General features: G+C 43.0%; 1 protein-coding gene across 1 annotated transcript in view; it reads right to left on the bottom strand.

Moving 5' to 3' along the window:
• The window catches only part of SLC6A20 (solute carrier family 6 member 20), a 90,406-nt gene that overhangs the window by 40,581 nt on the left and 30,041 nt on the right, over positions 1 to 19,784 (bottom strand). The window lies entirely within an intron of this gene.

Below are 19,784 nucleotides of genomic sequence, written 5' to 3' on the forward strand. Positions count from 1 at the left end.
CTTTGTCTGGGGACAGGGCTGTGAACACCACAAACATCCCCAGCCCTCCCAGAGCTGACATTCTGGTAAAGGGAACTGCTTAAATGAACTGGATGAAATAGCCCACTTTCAACTATTTTTGACCTACAGAAAGGATAATTCCATATGGTTTACCCTAGTCCATATTTAAGACAGAGAGAGGCAAGGAAGGCAACTAAGGCAAAGGGGTTAGCAGTTCTGGGGGCGGGGGGGTAGGCTGGGGTGGTCAAGGAGGGCTTCCCAGAGGAGGGGACTTACATTTGCCCAGAGACCAGAAGGAAGCAAGGGACTCCCCCCACCCCTCCAGCGGAAGAGAAGTGATCCAGGCAGCCATCTCCTTCCGTTCACAGACAGGTTGTGTGTGCCTACTGTGTGCAGGGCCGGGAGTCTGGCTCTGTAGTGCAGGATGGGGCCAGGAATCAGGTTTCGAACAACCACTGTGGGAGACTCTACTCCTGGGGCCAGAGATTCTGGTTCACTAGGCTTGAGCAGGTGGGGGCTGAGAAACCTCATAGTTCTACCAGTCTCTCAGGTGATTTGGTTTAAGGAGGTCGCTAGAAACGACTAAGTCAGGTGCTTTGGGAGTGAAGCAGGATCTGGCTTTGAATCTCAGTTCTGCCACCAACTTGGCTATGTGACCTTGTACAAGTCATTTAACCTCTCTGAGCCTCTGTTTCCTTATCTATAATGGAAACAAATATTTTCCCCTTCCATGAGTTCATGTGAGAATTAATTGAGAATTTAGCTTACTATCGGGCACATACTAAGTGCTCAGCAAAGAAGTCATTACTACAGGCTGAATGAATAACACACTAATGACATACTTTCAACAGTGCACCTGGTACAGAGTAAGAGCTAAGAAAATACTTGATAAATAAGTAAAATTAAAAGGAGATGAAAAGCAGAGCTGCCAGTGGGAATCTTAGTTGATGCCAAAATGAAATCACCACTGTGGCTCAACCGCTGGTTGGACTGTCCCAGGAGTTCCTGCCTGGCTAGCAGCACAGGAGAAAGCGGGGTGTGCTGAGGAAGATAGGGGCTCCTCAGACATACAACCTGTCCTCGACCTTCCTACCTCCAACAAGCAAAGGAGAAAAAGTTCTCAATGCAGCAGGGGAGACGATTTTGATTTTTAGACTTCGAATTCTAGGGAGTGTTTTTTTTTACCCCTCACCTCCTCCCCAGAGGAACCCACTATCCTGGTTTCTATCCCAGAGGTCAGTTTCAGCTGCTCTGACCTCTACAAAACTGAACTCATGCAGTATGTGCTCTTTGCTGCCTGGCTTCCTCGGTGGGATTTACTCACATTCTGGTGTGCAGTGTATGATGTCCTTTATCCCTGCCCTCTAGGGTTCTGAGGTATGAACATACTCGAGTTCATGGCTGAGGGACGTTTGTGTTGTCTCCAGTTTGGGACTGTGATGAATAAAGCGTTACTGAACATCCTAGTACGTGTCCTTAGGTGCATGAATCCACTCATTGCTGGGAACTCCGGGCCATCAGGTAGGTATGTGTGCACCTTTAGTAGACATTGCCAAACTGTTTCCAGAGAGGTAGTACCAGTTTACACTCCCGAGAGTTTCAGTTGCTGTGCATCCTCACCAACACTTGTCATTGTTTTCAAAGTTCCACCCGGTCTTGTGGGTGTGTAGTGATAGTTCGCTGTGGCTATTAATCTTAATTTCCCTAATGCTAATAAGGCTGCATACCTTTCCACAGGCTGATTGGGTCATTTGCATATCCTCTTTCATGGAGTGCCTGTTCAAGTCTTTTGCCAGCTTTTAAATGGCTTGTCTGTATAGTTCTTTATATATTCTGAATATGGGTCCTTTGTCAGTTTTATGTATTACAGATTTCTTCTCTCAGTCTGTGAGTTGCCTTTTTATCAGTGGTGTCTTTTGATGAACAGACGTTCTTAATTTTAATAAAGTCCAAATTTACCAATCTTTCACCTCAGTCTTCTCCTTTAGTTTTTTTTTTTTAATGTCATTTTAAGAGACCCCTCCCTTACCAACTCCAAGGTCATGATGATATTCCTGATAATTAAAATTTGTGGCAAAATAAGTCTCAGAGACCCACAGAGAGGGCTGCCTTTTAATGCTGTCGAATAGTAAAGATGGCATGTTGCTGCCTCTAGCCATCCGCCTGGCATGCTCTTGTTCTCATAAATGACTTTTCCCTAGACAGTACCTGGCTATGTGGCCGCATTTCAGACACTGGGCACCTTGGAGAGATGCCCAGCCTGTTACCTGGAAGAGGAGGTGGCTTGGTGTTTGTTGGTTTGACATAAGCAAGGCCCCTCTTCGATTCCCTCCCCCAGGGATCAGGCCAGCCCCTCTGTCCAGTCACACTGGCAGACTCCCTGGGAGCCTGTTCATGCTGTGAGGCCCTGGGTAGGGCTGTGGGTAGCACAAGGAGGCATCCCTGTAACAGGACTAAGTAACACCTCAGGCCTCCTGGTAACATCCCCACACTTTCCTGAACCCCATCTGACAAGACTCTAACCTGACAAGACCCATTGTGCTGCTGTGGCTGCTAGGAGAGGACAGAACAGGCCTGGGTGGGTGTGCTTGCCCAGGGAGCCAGCAAAGCAGGGGGGTGGACGTTAGTGGTGGTGGGCTGGCAGATGGCTAACAACTGGCTCTCTGCGGCAAGAGCTCTGATATGTAGGTTTACCAATTTCTATGGTGTAAATATTCCCACCACAGCCGATTCCAAGCTACCAACATGGTGTCACTGAACATGGAGTTGGGAGAGAAGTGCAGTAGCTCACCGTTAAACAGAACGTCCACCACACATATGCAATGATACAGATAACCTCAAGAACAGAGCTAATAGTGTAGAAAATAATTAGGAAGTGGTGGGCTTTGAGTATTGACTACCTCTGTTTTAAATAATTTGTTAGTTCATATAACTTAATTTTTAATAATGGCTGTGTTTACGGGACTTCCCTGGTGGCACAGTGGTTAAGAATCCGCCTGCCAATGCAGGGGATGCGGGTTCGGGCCCTGGTCTGGGAAGATCCCACATGCCGCGGAGCAACTAAGACCGTGCAACATAACTACTGAGCCTGTGCTCTAGAGCCCACGAGCCACAACTACTGAGCTCTCGTGCTGCAACTACTGAAGCCCATGTGCCTGGAGCTCATGCTCCGCAACGAGAAGCCACTGCAGTGAGATGCCCGCACACCCCAACGAAGAGTAGGCCCCCGCTCGCCGCAACTAGAGAAAGCCTGCGCACAGCAACGAAAACACAATGCAGCCAAAAATAAAATAAATAAAATTTTTTAAAAAACACGAAAAAGAAAAGAATTCTTAAAAAAAAAAAAAGGCTGTGTTTAGCAATCAAGTCACAAAATTCCTGAAAATGTACCAGGTGGCACTCACCAGCCTGTAGGTGCTGGCCCAGCACTCTACAGGGACCCAGGGCTGGGGAAGCAACTTCTGTGTGGCAGGGGCGAGGGGAGCGAGTTCAGCTCTCAGTGGTCAGGGGCCCAAGGGCAGCAGGGTTTTCGGCTTAACTAAGCCCCACCCCAAGTGCTCCCCGGGGGCCTCCACTAGCAGTGAGGAAGAAATCTTCCTGCAGACCGGCCTGTCTAGTCTCACTGTGCCACGTCACGCAGGACACACTCCCTGAAGGATAGGCCAGCCTGCCCGAGTCATCTAATTTAGGGAAGAGGGTGGAGAAAGTGGGGATGGCCCCGACTCAGCTGTGTGGGTGTGGGTCATGGCCCCGCGCCAGCGTTCCAGTTTCTCACCCACCAGCTATCGCCACACAGCTTTCAGTACGTGCTCACCCTAGTGATCCTGCTGTTACTTAATCCCCTTTCAGTGGCTCCCAGTTCCCAAGATAAAGTCCAAACTCCTCAGCCTGGTTTGGAAGGCTCTAGGAATTTTAAAAAATTGGGCCCTGAGGAATTTGACCCTTGCTTACCTAGGTTCCAGGAGAAGCTAGACTTTTCACCTCCCGGAAAATGCTGTGCATTTTTATACTTCTGGGCAGTTCCCTCAGCCAGGAACACCTTCTCCCTTCTTCACCCAGGAAAAGCCTGTCCATTCTTCTCGACCCAGATGGAATATTACCCTATTTAAGAAGCCCCAGCACCTCTATCCCCAGCCAGAATATATCACTCCCTCTCCCCTGCCCTCAAGCCTGGGTGTACATCTGACTTCTAACACTTTCAGTGCTGCCTTGTCAGGAAAAGTGTAAGATACATGTCCCCTCTGGGCTGTGGCTGGTATCATGTCTAAGTCATCCTTTTTTCCCTAGTGCCAGGCGCACGGTTGAGTCTCACTGAAGTTAGCTGATAAAGGAGAAGCCTGCTGCAGAATCTGAGCACTTCAGTATAAATTCCATAGCATCCAAGACCCCGAGACGTCCATGTTGCAGAAGGTTTCTTCAGACATTTCAAGTCTTTATTGCCCACCTACTACTGTGTGCCAGGAGCCAGCTTGGGGACTTGAGGTAAAACCTCTGAACATGGCCCTCCCTTCCCTGCTCTCCAAGGCACCTGCTCACTCTCCCATGGGGAGCACAGAGACACACACAGTGCAAATAGGCGTGTGGAAGCCACCAGGAAGAGGTTCTGCAGAAGAACACTGAAGGTGCTGTGGGGACTGGTCTAGCTCAGGTGGTGAAGATGAGGGCCCTCCCAAGAGCCTGGGGGAGCCCCTGCTCCGGGGCTGAGTGTGTGCACATATGTATGTGCATGTATTTGTGTGTGCCTGCATGTGTACATATGTGGGTGCATACATGCCTCTGTGTGTGTGTGTGTGTGTGTGTGTGTGTGGTGCTGAGGAGACAGTGAAACTGAGCAGGACCCTCTGAGGCCTTCCTGGGTACAGAAGTTCCTCTGTGTCCCCGTTTCTTGTTTGTAGAAAAAGGCTTTGGTCTCCTAGGCCTTCCCTGAGTTCCAAAGAGCAGACTTAAGCAATTACTAATTAGGGAAGTGAGGGCATGCAGAAACAAAGAGAAAGCAAAGGGTTCCGTAGGAAAACCAATTAGTTCAGTGATAAAACAGTCTTAGTTTCCCCTCAAGAGACACACATAACAGTCTGACGCATATCTTTGAGTTTTTATGCAGAAACTAAGACACCTGCCCAGGTGGAGGACTACAAGCTGACTCCAAGATCCCAGACTGGGACCAGAGGGAGGGTTGATAATTAAGATTCCTGAAACACCAACCTGTTACCTCAACACCAACCAATCAGAAGAAAGTCTTGCACCCTGCAGCCCTCACCCCAAACACTGCCTTTAGAAACCCTTCCCTGAAAGCCATCGGAGAGTTAGGGTCTTTTGAGCATGAGCTGCCTGTTCTCCTTGCTTGGTGCTCTGCAAATAAATGCTGTACTTTCCTTCACCACAACCTGGTGTCAGTAGATTGGGTTTGTTGTGCAGCAGGTGAGCAGACCCAAGTTCAGTTCAGTTAAAGTTTTGGCAACCATGAAACGACAGCTGTCCCAAGTGGGCATCTTGCCCATGGCACATTGTCCCCTGGCTGGTGGTGACACTCAGATTCTGTCCAGCAGCTGCCTGAGCACCTTCGTCTCAGGGGCAAACCCTAGAACTTGCTGCTGACCAGGCGTTGCTGACCCATGGTGCTTTTGGTTCTATGGTGAAGGAAACAAGGCTCTGGTCCTGGTCTCTTAGACACCTCTGGCAAGTGCCAGAACCTTGTGTGGGACATCAGGATATTCTTCCCTACTGGGTTGCCTTGATTGGAATATCCCTTTTTTGGGAGGGAAAGGCATAGGACTTGATCATCTGGTTTTGGGTGGAGTACTGCTTTAATTGGATTTTCCATTCTGGGTTGAGGAGTTCCTTGGCCATCAGGCACCACCTGAGTGGTAATTGGGAAACTCCCTGTTAGACCAAGGCTTGCCTGCGCCCCCATCTGGAATGGCAAGTAGGAAACCTTCCATTCTTGTGCTAGGGAACTGCAACCCTGAGAGGCCATCGGATACTGATCTGCCTGTTTCTAGTAATACCAGCCGTGTGAAAGAATAATGGGAAACCATAACTCTGTTCCACCTTGTAGTCCCATATGTGGTGCTCCAAGGACAATGGTGCTTCAAGGACAAAGGACAACCCTGCCTGAAAAAGTGTCAGCATCACACCCCCTACCAGACTCTTAATCGCCCTCCCCACCATGTTGCGATGGTTATGAAATTCCTGAGCCCACCTGGGTGACACCCACCTGGGTAACGGGACCTGTCCCAAATAAGGAAAGGCATCTGCCCTGTCCTACTCCCACCCTATAGAAGGAGGTATATGTGCCTCGACCAATCAGCAAACGAAATTTTCACTTGGACCATTCCTTTGTTTTCTGGCTATAAAAACTGATCAATAGCACATGTTCAGTCTTGACTCTCCCAGACTACTAGGAAGTCTGCCCGCTGTTCTGGCAGCAACCCTTCCCTCTAATAAATTCTATCTTCTTTACATTCTGCCTTATGTCTGGAAATTCTTTTCCAACCTGCATTCAGACCACAACACCCTAGGGTGTATTTTGCAAAACTGGGAGATCTTCAGCTATGCTCCCATGAAGGAAAAAATGATATTTTATTGTAATACTGCTTGGCCTCAGTATTCCCTGGGATCTGGAGAACAATGGCCCCTCAATGGTGCTTTAGATTATAACACCATCTTTCAATTAGAACTGTTTTGTAAAAGGGAAGGAAAATGGGATGAAATTGCTTATGTATAGGCTTTTATGATATTCTATCAATGTAAGCCTTTTGGAATTGGTTTGGCTTTTATCTTGGGTGTGTGCATGAGTGTCTTGGTACATTATGTCCAAATCCTGTTTTCTCTCCCTGGTTTTGACCCTCATTAAGGGGTCCTGGTTTTGGGGGAAACTCTACCTGTAGGAGAGGAAGAAAGTGAAAGGATTAATCATTCTCAGAGACATTCCTGGTATTGACCCTTGTTAGAGGGCCCTGGTTTTGACCATTTAGAGGGTCCTGGTAACTTGAATGTGGTCTAGACAGTCCTAGAAACTGATAGTTTAAATTTGGTCTTGAGTCTGATTCAGAGCAGGTAAGTTCATCTGGAAGTGTGAAGGTGAGTGAACGATATGTATTATTGTCTATTACTGTGGTTTGTTTAGACTGAACTGGCTATTTGAGAACTGAAGGAAACCACCATGAAAATGGCCAAAATGGGCTCTTTTGACATTCCAAAACTGGTTTTTGCATATGCAGTTAGAAGATGCTGGTTTTCTACGAGGAACTTATTTTTTTCTCCGGGTGCCTTTGAGATGTAAATGTTCTACCAGGGCTCTCAGGAACTCATCTTATCTGACCCTCTCCTATTCCTAAGACTGAAAAAAAAAAAGGGGGGGTGGGGGAAGAGGCCTTTTAATTCAAGCAGGAAAACTATGAGATATCTGTGTCCACGTGGATATATGTATGTCTGTGTATATTATAGATATGATGTCTTTACCTCCAGGTGGTATTATCAAAATTAATTTGTAAATTAGCTCTATTTAACTGGTTTAAAGGAAATTTAAGTGCTTATATAAATTCTTGGAAATATAAAGGAAACTGATCAGAATGAATTTCAGGTTCACATGATCTGGGAAATATTCAATATTGAATTAATATCTGGTATTAAAGTTAGTGTAGGCTCGTTGGTTTAATTGGTGAGGATGTCTTTGACATCATCAATATTGAGTATGGTAGTTTTATTGTACCTAGTCTAAATGTATCATTAATTACAATAAATATAAATGGATTAAATGGACCAGGTGAAAGAGACTATAAGACCAGAATAAAAAAATTCACACATACACTTACATGCCATTTACAAGAGAAAAATCAAACAAGATCACAGAAATATTTACAGTAAAATGATGAAAAGGATATAGCAGGATAACGTTATCCAAAAGAAAGCTAAGAGGAGCTGTATTACATCAGACAAAATAGACTTTAAACCAAAGAGTGTTATTAGTGATAGAAAGAACATCTATCACTAGAAAGATGTAACATTCTGAAAGTTGAATACAATTAGTAAAATAGCTTCAAAAACCAGGAAGCAAAGAGTGATAGACTACAAGGAGAAACTGACGTATCTGCTATCATGATGGAGATTTCTGCACTCCTCTCTCCATTGTTGGTAAAGCAGAAAATAAAAAGTAAAGAACAAGGAATGGAAAATGATATAGATTATTAGAATAAGAGCCAAATGGAACTTTTAGAAATGAAAAATAACTGAAATTAGAAACCCAATGAATGGGTTTAAAAGTGGATTAGACACAGTTGAGGAGAGATTTGATGAACTCAAAGATATGTCATAAGAAATTTTCTGGAACACTGCAAAGAGAGATAAATAGGTTAAAAATATGAAAAGAAGTTAAGATATATAGACAAGCTATACAGGGCAATAAATGCTTACCTAGAATTCTAGAATGAAAAGAGAAAGAAACTGAGACAGAGCCATACTTAAAGTACTAGGAGCTGAGCATTTTCCACTATGGATTCATGCAGTCCAGTCAATCTTATGCAGGATTTAAAAAAAAAAATCTATCTATCTCAAGATGCATCAGGATGAGGCTCCAGAACATCATGGTGAGCGCTTAATCCATGACACAGGTCTCACTGCAAAGGATTGTTTCATTTTGGGGATTTTGAAAAAAATAGAAAGGTAGAACTTAGGTCCTGGACAAGTAGAATAGCATACAATTTAGAAGAGTGATAAGAATTCAAATGTTCTACAGAGGTGAATAACTTTAGACTCTGTGATGGTATGCAAAGTGAACATTTCAGGGAGCTGATACCAAATGCTTTTTATAGCTCTCCAGGATCTAATCAGTGTTCATATATTGCATTTGGTTGTTATGAATAGAGTTGCTTTTAGGACAGTTTTCCTACCTTTTAAATTTCATGATAATTGACTTTCTGAAGAGACCAGGCTAATTGTTTAAATTGCAGAATGTCCTACATTCAGGATTTCCCTGATTGTTTCATTGGGGGCCATTTAACACTGTTTTTTCCTCCTTATAATTTGCAGAGGACATGTTCAATTTAGTCTTTATATGGCATGTGTGATATATACTATAGCACTGTAAATGCACTTAGGCAATTAATTGTATTTGTTACTGACAGACTTTGGGAAAAAAATGAGTATGTAACCTGAGTTTGCGATTTACGTTCACAAAATGAGAGACAGTACTGACCTTCTCCACTAAATTTAGACTATCTGGCACATCTAAGTGAGGCAGAATGCCCCTAGGATGGCGAAGAATCACTGGCTAGGACTGAAGTCCGGTGACCGCACAGAGCTGGGACTGGGGTGGCAGCTGCAGGCTGTGGCTCTGCTTCTAGGGCTGCTTCTGCTGTGAGATATGAAAAAACTAATGGGACACAGATTACTTTGATGGCAGATTTAAAAATGAGAGAAAAGAAAATGAGAAGTCTAAGCCTTGAAAGCAAAGAAGACTTAACCTAAAATGATAGGGAAATCATAGCATAAGTGTGGTTTTTTTTTTGCGGTACGCGGGCCTCTCACTGTTGTGACCTCTCCCGTTGCGGAGCACAGGCTCCGGACGCGCAGGCTCAGTGGCTATGGCTCACGGGCCCAGCCGCTCCATGGCATGTGGGATCCTCCCGGACCGGGACACGAACCCGTGTCCCTTGCATCGACAGGCGGACTCTCAACCACTGCGCCACCAGGGAAGCGATAGCATAACTGTTTGAATTTGTATACTTTACTATTACTTACTGGTAAAAACTCAGGGCTTTGTGAGACTCAGAGTAAGGTTAAAGAAAATAATAAATTTAATATGTTGTGTCCTTTTGTCCACATGCCCACTTCCAAAGGACAGCTGTTTCAAGAAAGCAACCTGAAAGGCTTTTCTGTAAACGGATCTTTCTGTTGTCTGAAGGAACTCATTCGGGTAAAGAGCACCAAGTAGGCATTGTTTAGAAAGGCCCAAATGGAACAAACAGGCATTTTTCAGGTCAGAGGGAACAGATGCAGAAACAAGCTTATTTGGAAAACACTGTGGCTTCTCACCACGACCACTCAGCTGATCACCTGCGTTAGTAAGATCCAGCCACATACTATGAAAACACCGGCCTGAGAGCAGCGATGAACCATTCCATACTTTGTGTTGGTGTTGGCTAAATTTATTTCTTCACCTCAAATATTTTTGCTGGGAACAAGCAATCAAGACCAACTAGAAGGCATAATCTGGTGGAGAAAAACAGAGCCCTGTGAAAATATTTTCAAGGGTCAGAGTACGCCTGGGGCCACGCTGTCTCAATTAGTGACCCCCAAAGGAGTTTCACTGTGTCCTGCTGTGCTGTTTTGTGCCTGTTCTCTCATTTCATAACAGGAGAAGCCCTATGAATCTCACTCTGCCAGAAAACGCACATGCTTCGTTTCACAAGCTCAATAGCTCAAATTACACTGGATTTCTTTCACCTGTCGATATGCAAAATGTGGTCTCTGGCCCAGAATGGGCACCACTGGGGAGCCTGTGAGAAATGCAGACTCTTGGGCCCCTCTCCAGGCCTCCTAAGTCAGAACCTACGTTTTAGCAAGACCCCCAGGGGATCTGTAGGAAGGTTAAAGTTTCAGGAGCATGCTGGTTCTTCAACCTGGTTTCACGGCAGGATCCTCTATGCAGATTTAAAAGCACAGATGCAGGATGCCAAGTGAGTGTTCATTTAGAAGTCGCGTGGCATTTTCCACCTTTCAAATTTCTTCTCTAAAATATACTGAGTCAACAGAAAAAAGATCTTAAAGATAATTTTGTTGTATATGCAAACAAAAATTTCTCCTCCTGAACTTGAGGAGCTCTAAATCTTTTCCCTGCTTACCAAGGTGCCACATTGCCTGGATATAGTTCAAGGCCCTTGGGGAGGGATTTTGCTACATGGATTCCCTGCTGTATCACAGGGAGTGACATACTTCCCAAATTTCTGACTTTCTGTTTTCCATTTCCCAACATACAACCTACCCAGAATTACATTTTATCACGGTCTGTCATGTTTTGTTTTCATTTATTCAGTACTTTAAAATTCCGACTATATAGGATACCTACAGGAAAGTACATTCACATGTGTGTAATGTAGCAAATAATTGTTAGTGCCCATGTAGCCACCACATAAATGAAGAAATAATGTCTACTGCTCAAGAGCGCTCTCCACCCCTCCTCTCTGCAGTTCTCCAACGCCCCACCTGCCCAGAGATTACCACTATTCTGTTTCTTAGCTTTTCTTTATGATTTTACTATCTATCCACATACCCTAAAAAATGTAGCTTGGTTTTGCCTGGTTTTGAACTTTATGGAAATGGAATCCTAATGTATTTTTCTGTTTTACTTCTGTTGTTTAACATCCTATCCTGTCTGTGGGACACATCCATGTTGTATGTAGCTGTCACTTGTGTATTTTCATTGCTGTAGACAGTCAATTTTATGATTATAGCACATGGGAATTTTCAGTAGAACACTGTGTAATTCAGTCTATTTTTTTTTTTTTTGGCTGTGTTGGGTCTTCATTGCTGCGTGCAGGCTTTCTCTAGTTGCGGCGAGTGAGGGCTACTCCTCATTGCGGTGCGTGGGCTTCTCATTGCAGTGGCTTCTCTTGTTGCGGAGCACGGGCTCTGGGTGCGTCGGCTTCAGTAGTTGTGACTCACGGGCTTAGTTGCTCCGCGGCATGGGGGATCTTCCCGGACCAGGGATCAAACCCGTGTCCCCTGCATTTGCAGGTGGATTCTTAATCCCTGTGCCACCAGGAAAGTCCCGATTCAGTCTATTGAACTTTGTTGAGACTTGCCTCACAAGGTATAGTGTGGCCAATCTTTACAAATATTCTCTATGTGGTTAAAGAGAGAGTGGATGCAGCAGTTTGAGGGCAGTGCTTTATTTGTCTGTTAGGCCAAATTTACTTTGGTATGGTTCCTATCTTCATATTCTGATTTTTTTTTTCTCTGCTTGCTCTGTCAATCACTGAGAGAAGGGTGTTAGTATCTTCCACTATGATTGTGGATTTGTCTCGTTCTCCTTTTAATTGCATCCATTTTTACTTTATAGATTTTGAAGCTGTTAGGCAAACTTTAAATTGTTATATCTTCCTGGAGGAATAAAACTTTTATCTTATAGAGTGACTCTTTTTATCTCTAGCAGTGTTAGATTCTCTTTTTATTTGAATAATTTACCTGCAGATTGCTGTGTATTTTTTATGTTCACAATCCTGCCATCTATAGATAATGACTTTTTTTTCCCTGGACTCATGCTTTGGTTTGAAGCTCCAGCACAACGTTGAATAGAAGTGGGAAGAGCAGGGGACTTTACTGTGTTTCTAAGATCAAAGGGTAAGCATTCCACACATCACTACTCAGTATGGATGTTCAGTTTTATCAAATATAAATCAAATCAGGTCACTCCTCCGCTCAAACCCACAGGTGGCCTCCCCATCTCACTCATCACAAAAGACAAAGTCCCTGCAGTAACCTACAAAGCTCTGTATGGCCTGACCCCCTCACTGTTTCTATGCCCTCCTCTCCTACTACTTAGCCTTGTTCAAACTACCCCAGGCACAGTACCAGATTGGTCCTGCCTTGGGGCCTTTGCACTGGCTCTTTTCTCTGCCTGAATGTTATTCTCCCAGATACGACATGACCAATTTCCTTACTTCCTCATATTTTTGCTCAGAAGTCTCCTTCTCATGAGGCCTTAGTGATAACCTCAGCTAAAATGGCAACTGCCACCCCCAGGCTGTTATACCCTCTTTCCTGCTTCATTCTATCTCCTTGGCCCTTATCACTATTTAGCATATAATGTGAGTTTCTCATTTATCAGGTCTGATTCATTAGTTTATTTAGAGGTAATTATTGATTGTCCCTATGTGCAGGGCCCTGTTCTAGGTACTGGGAATGCAGCAGTAAACAAGACAACCCAGACCCCAGGCATACATTCTAGTAGGAAGGAATACAAGAAAACACACTGCTGCTTCTCCATCTCAAGAAAAAAATCCCTTTGCTTGGCCCCACTTTCCCTCCTGGCTTCTGTCCTGTTTCTTTCTACTCCGTCTTATAGCAAAACTCATCAAGAGACGTCTATACCTACTTTGTCTCAGTCTCTCTCCTCCCATTGCTTCTTACAGTTAACTGTCTTGTCAAGGTCACCAACGATCCCAGACGTGGCTAAATCGAGCGGTCCGTTCTCAGGACTCCTTCCCTTGCCCGCTCAGCTGTTTCTGACCCAGGTGCTCACTCCTTTCTCCTGGGGCACCTTTCCTAGCTTGCTTCCAGGATAGCACTGTCTCCTGGATTCATTGCTCAGTCTCCTCTGCTGATTCTTCCTCTCTCCATGATCTGTGATATTGGGCTTCTCACCTACACTCACCTCTGTATCTTTCTTCTTTTTTTTTTTTTTTTGCGGTACGTGGGCCTCTCACTGTTGTGGCCTCTCCCGTTGCGGAGCACAGGCTCCGGACGCGCAGGCTCAGCAGCTATGGCTCACAGGCCCAGCCGCTCCGCGGCATGTGGTATCTTCCCGGACTGGGGCACGAACCCGTGTCCCCTGCATCGGCAGGCGGACTCTCAACCACTGCGCCACCAGGGAAGCCCTGTATCTTTCTTTATTGTGGTTTAAAAGCCACTTATTCATTTGTAACTCCCAACGTTGTATCTTCAGCCCAGACCACACCTCAGATGTTTAGACTTGTATGTCTACCACCTCCCCAAATCCCCATTTGGAGGTCTGGGGAAGGAGGCATCTCAAACTTGTCTAAAAGTGAATTTCCAATCTTCGATTCCCAAGACCTGCTCCTCATCCCTGATACCAAGTCTAACCTTTCAGTTGCTCAGACCGAGACCTTTGGAGTCATTCTTGATTCCTCTCTAATCCTCACTTCCAATCTGAGCTGCTGTCCTTTTCGTTTACCTTCAAACTATACATCTGGAATCAAACTCTCCTACACTGCTAGTAGGAGTATAAGCTGTCAAATTGGAAAACTCTGGGGCAGTACCTGAATATTTGTACATGCTGCTATCGGGCAACGGCACTCCTAGATGTATGTATCTCCACGAGAAGATCCACCCCAGATGTTATGGCAGCATTCTCTGTATTCTCTGTACTAGCCCAAAAGTGGAACAACCCCCAGTGTCCAGCAACAGTAGAATGGATATGTAAATTATGGACTATTCACTGAGGGAACACTATACAGCAATGAGGATGAACAAACAATTGCAACATACAATAACATAGATGAATCTCACAAACAGAATTGAAAGAAGTTGGACACAATATATACTGTATGATTCCACGTATATAAAGTTGGAAACCAGCCAAGATGAATCTCAAGTGCTAGAACTCAGGAAAATGGTTACCTCTGCAGGGAGATGGTACCAGAAGGGGGAGCACAGGAAACCTCTGGGGGGCAGACAGAAGTACTATTTTTTCTTTTAAACTTCTGGCTGTGTTGGGTCTTCACTGCTACGTGCAGGCTTTCTCTAGCTGCGGCGAGTGGGGGCTACTCTTTGTTGCGGTGTGCGGGCTTCTAATTGCAGTGGCTTCTCTTGTTGCGGAGCAGGGACTCTAGGCGTGCGGGCTTCAGTAGTTGCAGCATGGGGGCTCAGTAGTTGTGGTGCGTGGGCTCTAGAGCACAGGCTCAGTAGTTGTGGCGCATGGGCTGAGTTGCTCCGTGGCATGTGGGATCTCCCAGACCAGGAATCAAACCCATGTCCCCTGCATTGACAGGCAGATTCTTAACCACTGTACCACCAGGGAAGTCCTGGGGGGCAGATAATAAGCAATTCTTCACCCTGCTCCTAAATGAAATGTTTACATTGTGAAAATTCTATGCACTGTGCACTTATGATTTGTGCATTTTTTTTGAATTTATTTTATTTTTTTATACAGCAGGTTCTTATTAGTTATCCATTTAATACATATTAGTGTATACATGTCAATCCCAATCTCCCAATTCATCTCAACACTCCCCACTCGCCCCGCCCCCGCTTTCCCATCTTGGTGTCCATACGTGTGTTCTCTACATCTGTGTCTCTATTTCTGTCCTGCAAACTGCTTCATCTGTACCATTTTTTCCACATAGATGTGTTAATATACGGTATTTGTTTTGCTCTTTCTGACTTATTTCACTCTGTATGACAGTCTCTAGGTCCATCCACGTCTCTACAAATGACCCAATTTCGTTCCTTTTCATGGCTGAGTAATATTCCATTGCATATATGTACCACAACTTCTTTATCCATTTGTCTCTCGATGGGCATTTAGGTTGCTTCCATGACCTGTCTATTGTAAACAGTACTACAATGAACATTGGCGTGCATGTGACTTTTTGAATTATGGTTTTCTCTGGGTATATGCCCAGTAGTGGGATAGCGGAGTCATATGGTAATTCTATTTTTAGTTTTTTAAGGAACCTCCATACTGTTCTCCATAGTGGCTGTATCAATTTACATTCCCACCAACCGTGCAAGAGGGTTCCCATTTCTCCACACCCTCTCCAGCATCTGCTGTTTGTAGATTTTCTAATGATGCCCATTCTAACTGGTGTGAGGTGATGCCTCATTGTAGTTGTGATTTGCATTTCTCTAATAATTAGTGATGTTGAGCAGCTTTTCATGGGCTTCTTGGCCATATGTATGTCTTCTTTGGAGAAATGTCTATTTAGGTGTTCTGCCCATTTTTTGATTGGGTTCTTTGTTTTTTCAATATTGAGCTGCATGAGCTGTTTATACATTTTGGAGATTAATATTTTGTCCATTGATTCGTTTGCCAATATTTTCTCCCATTTTGAGGGTTGTCTTTTTGTCTTGTTTGTAGTTTCCTTTTCTTTGCAAAAGGTTTTAAGTTTCATTAGGTCCCATTTCTTTATTTTTGTTTTTATTTCCATTACTCTAGGAGGTAGATCAAAAAAGATCTTGCTGTAATTTATGTCAAAGAGTGTTCTTCCTATGTTTTCCTCTAAGAGTTTTATAGTGTCCAGTCTTACATTTAGGTCTCTAATCCATTTTGAGTTTATTTTTGTGTACGGTGTTAGGGAGTGTTCTAGTTTCATTCTTTTACCTGTAGCTGTCCAGTTTTCCCAGCACCACTTATTGAAGAGACTGTCTTTTCTCCATTGTATATCCTTGCCTCCTTTGTCATAGGTTAGTTGACCACAGGTTCGTGGGTTTATCTCTGGGCTTTCTATCCTGTTCCATTGATCTATATTTCTGTTTTTGTGACAGTACCATATTGTCTTGATTATTGTAGCTTTGTAGTATAGTCTGAAGTCAGGGAGTCTGATTCCTCCAGCTCTGTTGTTTTCCCTCAAGACTGCTCTGGCTATTTGGGGTCTTTTGTGTCTCCACACAAATTTTAAGATTTTTTGTTCTACTTCTGTAAAAAATGCCATTGGTAATTTGATAGGGATTGCATTGAATCTGTAGATTGCTTTGGGTAGTACAGTCATTTTCACAATGTTGATTCTTCCAATCCCAGAACATGGTATATCTCTCCATCTGTTTATATCATCTTTAATTTCTTTCATCAGTGTCTTATCATTTTCTGCATACCGGTCTTTTCTCTCCCTTGGTAGGTTTATTCCTAGGTATATTATTCTTTTTGTTGCAATGGTAAATGGAGTGTTTCCTTAATTTCTCTTTCAGATTTTTCATCATTAGTGTATAGGAATGCAAGAGATTTCTGTGCATTAATTGTGTATCCTGCAACTTTACCAAATTCATTGATTTGCTCTAGTAGTTTTCTGGTGGCAACTTTAGGATTTGCTATGTAGAGCATCATGTCATCTGCAAACAGTGACAGTTTTACTTCTTCTTTTTCTATTCGGATTCCTTTTATTTCTTTTTCTTCTCTGATTGCCATGACCAGGACTTCCAAAACTATGTTGAATAACAGTGGTGAGAGTGGACATCCTTGTCTTGTTCCTGATCTTAGAAGAAATGCTTTCAGTTTTTCACCACTAAGAATGTTTGCTGTGGGTGTGTCATATATTGCCATTATTATGTTGAGGTAGGTTCCCTCTATGCCCATTTTCTGGAGAGCTTTTATCCTAAATGGGTGTTGAATTTTTCAAAAGCTTTTTCTGTATCTATTGAGATGATCATATGGTTTCTATTCTTCAGTATGGTGTATCACAATGATTGATTTGCATATACTGAAAAATCCTTGCATCCCTGGGATAAATCCCACTTGATCATGGTGCATGATCCTTTTAATGTGTTGTTGTATTCTGCTTGCTAGTATTTTGTTGAGGAGTTTTTGCATCTATATTCATCAGTGATTTTGGTCTGTAATTTTCTTTTTTGTAGTACCTTTGTCGGGTTTTGGTATCAGGGTGATGGCGGCCTCATAGAATGAGTTTGGGAGTGTTCCTTCCTCTGCGATTTTTTGGAAGAGTTTGATAAGGACGGGTGTTAGCTCTTCTCTAAATGTTTGACAGAATTCACCTGTGAAGCCATCTGGTCCTGGACTTCTGTTTGTTGGAAGATTTTTAATCACAGTTTCAATTTCATTACTTGTGATTGGTCTGTTCGTATTTTCTGTTTCTTCCTGGTTCAGTCCTGGGAGGTTATACCTTTCTAAGAAGTTGTCCATTTCTTCCAGGTTGTCCATTTTATTGGCATAGAGTTGCTTGTAGTAGTCTCTTAGGATGCTTTGTATTTCTGCAACGTCTGTTGTAACTTCTCCTTTTTCATTTCTAATTTTATTGATTTGAGTCCTGTCCCTCTTCTTCTTGATGAGTCTAGCTAATGGTTTATCAATTTTGTTTATCTTCTCAAAGAACCAGCTTTTAGTTTTATTGATCTTTGCTATTGTTTTCTTTGTTTCTATTTCATTTATTTCTGCTCTGATCTTTATGATTTCTTTCCTTCTACTAACTTTGGGTTTTGTTTGTTCTTCTTTCTCTAGTTCCTTTAGGTGTAAGGTTAGATTGTTTATTTGAGATTTTTCTTGTTTCTTGAGGTAGGCTTGTATAGCTATAAACTTCCCTCTTAGGACTGTTTTTGCTGCATCCCACAGGTTTTGGGTCATTGTGTTTTTGTTGTAATTTGTCTCTAGGTATTTTTTGATTTCCTCTTTGATTTCTTCAGTGATCTCTTGGTTATTTAGTAACGTATTATTTAGCCTCCATGTGTTTCTGTTTTTTGGGTTTTTTCCTGCAATTGATTTCTAATCTCATGGTGTTGTGGTCAGAAAAGATGCTTGATATGATTTCAATTTCCTTAAATTTACTGAGGCTTGATTTGTGACCCAAGATGTGATCTATCCTGGAGAATGTTCCGTGTGCACTTGAGAAGAAAGTGTAATCTGCTGTTTTCGGATGGAATGTCCTGTAAATATCAATTAAATCTATCTGGTCTATTGTGTCATTTAAAGCTTGTGTTTCCTTATTAATTTTCTGTTTGGATGATCTGTCCATTGGTGTAAGTGAGGTGTTAAAGTCCCCCATTATTTTTGTGTTACTGTCGATTTCCTCTTTTATAGCTCTTAGCATTTGCCTTATGTATTGAGGTGCTCCTATGTTGGGTGCATGTATATTTATAATTGTTATATCTTCTTCTTGGATTGATCCCTTGATCATTATGTAGTGTCCTTCCTTGTCTCCTGTAACCTTCTTTATTTTAAAGTCTATTTTATCTGATCTGAGTATAGCTATTCCAGCTTTCTTTTGATTTCCATTTGCATGGAATATCTTCTTCCAACCCCTCACTTTCCGTCTGTATGTGTCCCTAGGTCTGAAGTGGGTCTCTTATAGACAGCATATATATGGGTCTTGTTTTTGTATCCATTCAGCGAGCCTGTGTCTTTTGGTTGGAGCATTTAATCCATTCACGTTTAAGGTAAATATCGATATGTATGTTCCTGTTACCATTTTCTTCATTGTTACAGGTTTGTTTTTGTAGGTGCTTTTCTTCTCTTGTGTTTCCCACTTAGAAGAAGTTCCTTTAGCATTTGTTGTAGAGCTGGTTTGGTTGTGCTGAATTGTCTTACCTTTTGCTTGTCTGTAAAGCTTTTGATTTCTCCGTCGAATCTGAATGAGATTCTTGCTGCATAGAGTAATCTTCGTTGCAGGTGCTTCTCTTTCATCACTTTAAATATATCATGCCACTCCCTTCTGGCTTGTAGAGTTTCTGCTGAGAAATCAGCTGTTAACCTTATGGGAGTTCCCTTGTATGTTATTTGTCGTTTTTCCCTTGCTGCTTTCAATAATTTTTCTTTGTCTTTAATTTTTGTCAATTTGATTACTATGTGTCTTGGCATGTTTCTCCTTGGGTTTATCCTGTATGGGACTCTCTGCACTTCCTGGACTTGGGTGGCTATTTCCTTTCCCATGTTAGGGAAGTGCTCGACTATAATCTCTTCAAATATTTTCTCGGGTCCTTTCTCTCTCTCTTCTCCTTCTGGGACACCTATAAAGCGAATGTTGTTGCAGTTAATGTTGTCCCAGAGGTCTCTTAGGCTGTCTTCATTTCTTTCCATTCTTTTTTCTTTACTCTGTTCCGCAGCAGTGAATTCCACCATTCTGTCTCCCAGGTCACTTATCCGTTCTTCTGCTTCAATTATTCTGCTATCGATTCCTTCTGGCATATTTTTCATTACAGTTATTGTGGTTTTCATCTCTGTTTGTTTGTTCTTTAATTCTTCTAGGTGTTTGTTCTTTAATTATTTTATGTGTTAAACATTTCTTGTATCTTTTCGATCTTTGCATCCATTCTTTTCCTAAGTCCTGGATCATCTTCACTATCATTATTCTGAATTCTTTTTCTGGAAGGTTTCCTATCTC

The sequence above is a fragment of the Monodon monoceros genome, unplaced genomic scaffold (genome assembly GCF_005190385.1).
Source record: "Monodon monoceros isolate NGI ecotype Baffin Bay Population unplaced genomic scaffold, NGI_Narwhal_1 Super_Scaffold_3, whole genome shotgun sequence".
NCBI lineage: Eukaryota > Metazoa > Chordata > Mammalia > Artiodactyla > Monodontidae > Monodon > Monodon monoceros.